This window comes from Sinohyriopsis cumingii, chromosome 19 (assembly GCF_028554795.1).
Source record: "Sinohyriopsis cumingii isolate HCF-2022 chromosome 19, ASM2855479v2, whole genome shotgun sequence".
Taxonomy (NCBI): Eukaryota; Metazoa; Mollusca; class Bivalvia; order Unionida; family Unionidae; genus Sinohyriopsis; species Sinohyriopsis cumingii.
The window spans coordinates 56154285-56163365 of NC_142979.1; the positions used below are offsets into that span (position 1 = coordinate 56154285).

General features: G+C 34.2%; 1 protein-coding gene across 2 annotated transcripts in view; it reads right to left on the reverse strand.

The window, feature by feature from the left end:
- Positions 1–9081, reverse strand: part of LOC149775741 (uncharacterized) — a 138473-nt gene extending 129392 nt beyond the window's left edge. For both annotated transcript variants that reach the window (XM_089943309.1, XM_089943308.1), the window contains exon 1: positions 9016–9081. The gene's annotated coding sequence lies outside the window, so the exon portion shown is untranslated. The remainder of the gene's footprint in view (positions 1–9015) is intronic.

Below are 9081 nucleotides of genomic sequence, written 5' to 3' on the forward strand. Positions count from 1 at the left end.
CAAAATCATACAAGAGTACCTTGAACTGCACATTGTAAGCCCATCCCATATTTTAAAGGGTTTCTTCCTTTCTCAAAAATACGGCATTAAAAGAGTGTGGTCCAAGTTTGTGTTTTAAAAGTAATGTTCCTGTGCAGAAACCATTTTTCTTCTTTAAGTCACTGTGACCTTGGCCTTTGACCTTTTGAGACCCAAATCAATTGGGTTCTCCATCACTCCAAGTACAAGCAATCCACAAAGTTTGGTCCAGGTAATGCCACTGTACTAAAACTATTTTTCTTGAATGTAGCCACTGTAATCTACCTCGTTAATAATCTATGGGTGGTAACTGTATCAGCTGGTGTCATCTGCAGTTTCTCATGGACAAACCCATGTTGAGATCCTGTTACAAGGTAATGAATAACTTGGGAGTTGCTGCAACAGGTCTACCTTGTTAATAATCTGTGGCTGGTAACTGTATCGGCTGGTGCCACCTGCAATTCCTCATGGACAAACCCATGTAAAGGTCCTGTTACAAGGAAAATGAATCACTGGGATGTTGCTACAACAGGTCATGTGCAAAAGTATACATGTGGTCAAATTTGAAATGAAATAAGTGGCTCTTCCAGCACATTTGAGTTCCCTTAGCACATACAAATATCTTGTAAAAGCATTGTATGCCAATATGGGTTCATGCAATCCAATCATATTACCTACTAAACCATGTAGAGGTATTACTAATATTTTTGTTGCTTTGGCAGGTTTCATCGTAATCATGCAATCAACTTTATTGTTCAACACAGCTATGACATCTAAAAGTCTTGACTATCTATTCACATGATAACCTCATACGTGGCATTAATAGTTCCTGCAAGGTTGGATGCCCAAATTATCATTCCAAAAGCACATGATTAAAGTCCTCAGCTTCATTGTGATTAATGTCAGTATGTCCATACCAAATTTTTACTTTGTGGTGTTCCATCAGCATTGAAACTGATCCAAGAAATACTCTGTTGAGATCCACCTGGAGAAGGTTTGGGCATTTTAGTGGTCCATGCATGTAGATACACACAAATGGTTCAGTTTCTTTGCATTAGCTAGTGGTACCTACTATGATCAACATGTACCTGCATTGTGCGGCAAAAGCAAACTATTAGCTTGATGAACTTCGTTGGAGGTTCTAATGTTAAACCATAATCATGGGATTTTATTTTGGTGTCAGCCATAATGCTTGTTACATCACTCACTAGCAAATTCTTTATTGACAGGAGCCACATCAACTATCTACTGATTGCTGTGCCTTTCCAATAACTCTGTAGACTGTAACACACTGATTCTATTTTTATCTCATAATAATATTGATAACAATTGCCCACCAACCCTGATTTACCCTATACAGTGGTGTCAGTAACCAGTATCATGATCCATTCACATATGTTGGGATCCATAATTGCACCTAATGCATGTACAAATTTTACATCAGTGACATGTTGGCCAAGAAGTGACTTAGAATATTTATAAGCAAGATTGTATCTGTAACAAACAGGATCTAATTTACTGGCTGCAACGCCATGTCACCACCACAGGTCACTAGTGACCTGGTAATCTTTTTGAAATTGTTTCTGCTAAAACAGACACATATTCCTGTTTGTTCATCCACTTGACCTCTGGTATTTCATCATGTGTCTTCATGTAGATTTTGCACTAATGTGAACTCATGGTTGTTTTCTCTCAAGTATGTCTCCCAATATAACTGATTTTTGTGCATGTACTGGCCTTAAACCAAAGAAGCACCATGCCACATTTCCCATTTTGACAAGGGCAATTACTTTGGATCCATATGGATCAGGAAAAACACAACTGTTTCTGAATCTCACATGGGACATATTATACCTGATAGTACCATCTGCGGATAATCAATGGTGTTACAATAATTTAAAAGATTTCCATGAGGTCTGTGATGAAATCAATGAAATACAACCTGTTGAATTCATCACCGACATAAGTTAAATATCATTCATTAATGACACTAATGGGTTCAAGAACAACCATGCTTTGTACGATGCCAGATAAAGAAACCAATCCCTGACATATATTCTCATGTGGATGTCATAAACATACTGTCATTTACGTCACTCGATCATATGTAGAGATCCTGAAAGTGATCTGTGACAAAGCCAATACATTAATAGTGTTCAATGTAACAGATGTACACAAACTTACAACTATTTACCAGATAAGGTGCTAGATTGATATGGTTCATAACCATTTCAAAACCTTTTTCTTGATTCTGCTGAGATTTGTCACCATACATTTATATGATCTACACACATGTTACAGAATCAGTCTTGAGATCTTTTAGTGACCTGCAGATTTTACATACACCTCAGTAATATATTATGTACTATATTTAAATTGCTTTGTGTGATTGACCTTGGTCCATAACTGAAGGTAGGAGTTTGGACCTACATGTCTAATGTCATGGTTTTCAGTTATAGATACAACCTTGATTCTGGCCCAAGTAGATTCCAGAAATGAATTTTGTTTACAGTTTGATGGAAATTTCTACTAAGATAACACTCATCCTGGTTGTGTTATTATGTCTTAGTTTTTTTTAATACAGTATTAGGATTGTTTACTTTAGAATTAATTATTCCTATCTTAACATCAGTCTTTAGATGAATCAGTTTTAGTTGTGTTCAGTTAATATTTGAGAGAATTTATTTAAATTATTCCTTGTAATTACAAAGTGTTCTTTGTCTTTTTACTCTAAATCACTATTTTGAGATTATTGTGCATTCATTCAAGGACATTTTGGATTTTATCATTGTGATACATCAAGACTGTTAGCTTATCAACAGTGTTCCAGGCGATTGGCACATCAGCACATTCAAAATTGGAATTCATTTGGCACACTACCGGAATTCATTCAGAATATTCTAAACTTCTGGTCTTCTGATAGAACTATTAGGACTATTAAGGATTTAGTTTGCAATACTGTAATTTTTTAAAATAAATTTTCACTTTGTATTCTAGGGATTTAATTATTTGTTGAATTTGACAAAACTTGTTATCTTTTGCTCTTTCCTGTTTCTCAGTTCAAGAACATAGAGCCATAAAAGTATACACAATGGTACCAGCACGAACAAGTAAAACTAAACTATGACTCACAGCAATGCAAAAATTCATGCCTGCACACTTGAACATTACAGAAATGTAATGGGAGTGCCAAGCCACATGTAAATATCTCATTGTGGGTGTCAAACATGTTTGCCATGTTGATCAATCCCTCAAAAGCCATTATGACTGCAATCAGTATAACCTAACCAACACAAGACTACATGGAGACGTCAAAGCAATCTAGGTCCATTACTATTTATTTTATTTATTAAAGACCTACCACTTTTACTAAGAGACTCAATATCATCTCTATGCAGATGACACAACGTTGTCAGACATCCATAACACAAAGCATGAACTCAAAATTTCTTTACAGAATGCCCTAAACAAACTGGAAAACTGGTGCACATGCAATGGCATGGTGGTAAATACTGGTAAAACTAAAATATTACATATCTCAACACGGCAAAAAAGGAAAAAGTGATGAACTATGTCTGACATGGAAGGATCAAAATTTGCAAATGGTCTGTCATGATAGACTACTTGGTGTTCTGGTAGATAATAACCTGTCATGGACTGAACATATCAAACATATCAGTAAAAAAGTCAATTCAAGTTTATGGCTTCTCAGTAGGATAAGACATTTTCTCCCTGAAAGGCACAGAAAACTGTTTTATAACAGTTATATACAACCCTATTTAGACTACTGTAATACAGGGTAATTCAAATGATAAAAACATAGCAAAGCTGGGACATCTTCAAAAAAGAGCATTAGGGCTAATATCAATCCAAAAAGAAAGCAAGGAAAGTTTAGCTGGTAGGTTAAAAATATTACCTATTAAAGACCAAATCTGTTTGAGAAAAGCCAAATTAATGTACAGGATATCCCATAATAGTGCTCCTGAATATTTACAATCACTATTCCAGTATAGGCTACCTGGTAATACCTGCAATCCATGTCTACCAAACAGTATAAAATTCCCAAACCAAATAAGGAGTTATTTTTAAAAAAAAGTTTCCAATACTCTAGAAGTCTGCTCTGGAATAGTATTCCAGTTGAGATTAGAAATGCCCACTCTATTTCCTTCTTCCAAACCCAATACATCCAGTGGCTTCAGAGATGCAGCTAAACTAAATAATTTCCTTTGTATGAGGGCCTCAAGGTAGATTGGTTCTGAGCTAATTGTGTTACTCTCTTTAAATAAGGTCATTATTATTTATTTACTTGAAAATTTCATATTAATCACTCAAACAACTACTTTTTGCATCACTCTTATACTTTACTTATCTTTTAAAGGAATAAAATGATACCATTTAACAATCATACATGCAAGAATATAATCCAAGTCTTGTTGCACAGTATATTTAGCATTGTTCTGGACGATAACACGTATCAAATTTAACATATAGATTCAGTTCTTGACTTTACATGGAAATACCAGGCAAATATTGTTATTTAAGTGTCATTTGGTGACTAGTTTTGTAGAAGTCGGCAATTGTGTTCGAACTTACCCACTGCTCACAAGAATTAAATGTTTGCACTGGTATGATTCATTTCATATGAACCAAAGTAAACACAAAGGATAATTGAGATGTTAATCACATATATTAAATCACATGCATATTTATACACCAGTGTTGGAACTAAATAATTTTGTTCAGTGGACAATACTCCTCTGACCTCAAATGCTAGAGCTGTGACTAGGGGCCTTATTTGCATATCAAAAGGTAGCCAGGCTTAGAGTCAGAAAGGGCTTACATGATAAGGTCAGATGCTGAAAAATGAATGAGTAATTTATTTATTTACTGGAAAATTTCAAATTAATCACTCAAACAACTACTTTTTGCATCACTCTTATACTTTACTTATCTTTTCAAGAATAAAATGATACCATTTAACAATCATACATGCAAGAATATAATAGCTAAAATCAAAGTCTTGATCTTTCCTAAACACAGACAGCAGATTCAAAATGATCAATTAGGGAAACTGAAACAGGATAGGTCATGTGCACAGTATATTTAGCATTGTTATGGATGATAATACGTATCAAATTTATCATACAGATTCAGTTCTTGACTTTACATGGAAATACCAGGCAAATATTGTTATTTAAGTGTCATTTGGTGACTAGTTTTGTAGAAGTCGGCAATGGTGTTCGAACTTACCCACTACTCACAAGAATTAAACGTTTGCACTGGTATGATTCATTTCATATGAACCAAAGCATATACAAAGGATAATTGAGATGTTAATCACATATATTAAATCACATGCATATTTATACACCAGTGTTGGAACTAAATAATTTTGTTCAGTGGACAATACTCCTCTGACCTCAAATGCTAGAGCTGTGACTAGGGGCCTTATTTGCAGGCTTACATTCAGGAAGACCTTACATGCCAATCCAATGTTTCAGGAAATAATAATGCTTCTCTTTTATCACTTAGGAAATAGGTTCACCTGTATCATTGACAATGGAAAATACATCCTGTTTCAATCCACTCTGTCATCTACTCATCTATACTTGCATCTAGAAAGCCATAAATACAATAAGAAAATTATACTATATGTCACACATCATCCAAACAATCACTGCACTGTTTATGTTGGACAATAAACAACAATTTGGATTTTTGAAATTGCATGCAACAACTTGGACTTCCAAACTGTAGTACTCTTTTGAAAAGAAAATGAATCGTGTGGTTCTCGTGTTTCAAAATTAAATATTATCAGAAAGCTTCTTTGGAAATTTTCTTAATAATCTTGTAATTTAATACTAGATGCATGACAAGGCTAACCTTGTGCCTTTTTTTCAAGCATTGTTAGGTTAAGTACACGGCAATTTTTTTTTGTCCAATGGAAGGCAAAATCTGGCCTCTTATACAATGTCAACACACATGTCTTTCACATTTCTAAAATATGCTGGATATATTATATTAGGTTTATATTAAGGGCAAAGAAGATTTTCAAAATATATTCTTTATTTAGTAGCCATCTAAATACAGTCATGTTCTTAGAAATTGTCTATAAGAAACAACATGAATAGCCAAACCAGAACCATGTAGCCATCATGGAAATAACCAAATAAATAGAAAATATTTTTTTCCCCTACATTAATGACAGATATATCACCAAGAGTCCTGACATTGTTTCCATCCTTAATTCATGAACCATTCACTTTGACCTCATGTACTTGTTTTGAAGTTATGTTATAATAAACAGGATCACTAGTGTTCATTTAACAGTGAGAGCGCTGTTGATTAACAAATATTCTATGAATAGAGATTTAAACATATAAATTTCAAATCAAAGAAAACACAATGAAAATTTAACTAATGACAAATCTGCCACAAAGTCTGTGGCCACTGAGTGAGTGTTAGCTATTCAAACCAGGGACTGTTCATGTGTTAGCTTTATTTACCTTTTGTTTAGTAGGAATCCCATGAGTGAGATTTCTCAGAGGTAAATGGAATAGAAATAATTGGTTACTGTAATATGTGCCTGATTTATAATGTATGAAAAGTAAATTCAATGAAAAACTATACACAGAAAATAATGTTCTTTTCCAACATTAATACTGGAAATGTTTCATAATGTAATAAAATAATGGTCATATTTTAACTTGCAGCAAACCCACCAATTTTGAACCACAAGATAAAATACATTTGATATGGATTCAAGAAAAAAAAGTATGTTTATTATATATTTGTTGTTGTTGTTGTTGTGGGGTTTAACGCCATTTTTCAGCACATGATAGGCTATACATGGCGGCCAGTATTAATGGTGGAGGAAGAACCCGGTAAACCCCGGAAAGAACCACCGACCCACGAGAAGCTACTGGCAAGCTTTCTCACATGCCCACATTGGCTGAATCTTAGACTCGAACCGCCGCAGACAGAGGTGAGATGGCAGTGATCCGTAACGAAGAGCGCTTTAGACCACTCGGCCACTCGGGGCCACCATTATATATTTAACTTGCTTCAGAATCAAAGAATCGATGATTAAATCTGGGTTTCAGCACACCACCCTCACCATCCTTTTGATAAGTTCACATCAATTCCAATCACATATATTTGCTGACCATACAAAAATTTCAGTGATTTAAGAGAATAGTAGATGAGATATACCCCCAATATGCTGCAATCAATGAATTTTTTCACATCCTGTAAACTATTTTACTCTACCTGACTGGAAAAGCAAGTTCACCAGTCATGTGTGAAAATATTGGAACATGAAGAATATTTCACCTACAGTTTTCTGTATTTCACATTTAATTATATAATAAACAGAGGGTGTTTGCTTGCAATTAGTGAATATGGCTATATTTCATAGAGTGGTTGAAAAGTTCAGTAGCCTTACAAAGGGCAAAGCCATAAGTGAATATATCAGAGTTTTTCACCTACTACTATACAAGCAAGTACATCTCTGATTTGTTTCCCCTGACATTTCCTCTATAAGAAATGTCAGAAAAAAATGGTGGAGATCTATTTATTGGTTTATTCATCCACTAGATGAAATATATGAACTTTTATTCACTTGAAACAAGAAAACGCTTTTTATGCTCAAACATATTGTCTAGCAATATGTATGAGAATCAGATGAAGCAGCTGTAAACCTTCTATGTTCTGCTGTGTGATGTGCATATTTGAATGGAAAATATCAGTAGTAATACAATTCTCTTTCCTAATTCAAGGCAAAAAACTAATTTAATAAAAGGAGGAAAACTTATAATCATTTGAACCTGGTACTCTTGCATGAGAGGTGGCCATTCTTACCATAAGACAAAGATAGTAATAGGCCATTCTTTATGATCATACTGTTATTAATCTCTAAAAAGTGCTGTGGAAAAATATATTTCACATTCACTGTTTATTGGAAAATCTACTAATTCACTGGCTAGCATAAAATATTATTAACTAAAATAGTTTAAACATAAAGAAAAATCTTTTTTGTGAAACAGCCTAAATGTCCTAAAATTTGCATCTTTAAATTTGAGAATTTTATCCTAACTTCTTGAAAAAAAAAGGAAAAAAATGTGTCATATATTTTTCATATTGACATAGTGTCATTAACATATGTGTTTTATGGTCATCAATATGCATTTAAGAGCAATGAAATATATTACAGATGCAAATACTAATAATACAGGTACACTATTAGTCCTACATGTAAGACCTTGATGCTGATATTTATGTTGTGTGCATCACTAAAACAGAAATAACAGGTGCTATGTCTTACATTGTAGGACTAGTACACTATATGTGACTTCTACATACTGGCTTCATTATTATGTTCCAGTTTTATGTTATGTGGGCTTTATTTCCGGTGTACAAACCATGGACAAACTTTGTCACACTCAGAAAAAAGTGTGACTTGCAAATGATTTGGAGATTTTATAAATATTTTTCACCAATTAATAAAATAAATAGATACTAAAGATGCCAACGGGTATCCGGGTACTCGTCCATTTATAATAACAGGGTTAATAAAACTAGCCATAGGGTACCTGTTTATTGTATAGTGCTTGTAAAGGCAGCACTCACGTTGTTTTCAGGTTGACAATCTGTTTGAATCAGACGAAAATACATGTAATTTTTCAGTGCCAAACAGAAATCTGCCTTTTCCAGTAGACCTTAATTCGAAAGCTTGTTTTCACACGTGACCATTCTGTCTGAGCTGCGAGCGCAGTACAGTAGCAAGTAGCAAGAGTAAACATACACAGGACACTAAAACATACATTGCAAGCTCAGTACCCCAACAACCTAGACCAGCAAGTTGTCACAAATTCGCCTCAATTCCATTCACATTTGTTCGCTGATCTCATACAAAATATTAATGATTTAAAAGAATGGTTGGTGTGTAAAAGCTTAGTATATTGCAATCAAATAAGATCTGTTTTAACCTTATCTTACCGCAAAAGCAAGTCCACATGAGCGATGCTGCGACCGGATTTACATTGTTGTCAAGGTTGTTCAAGG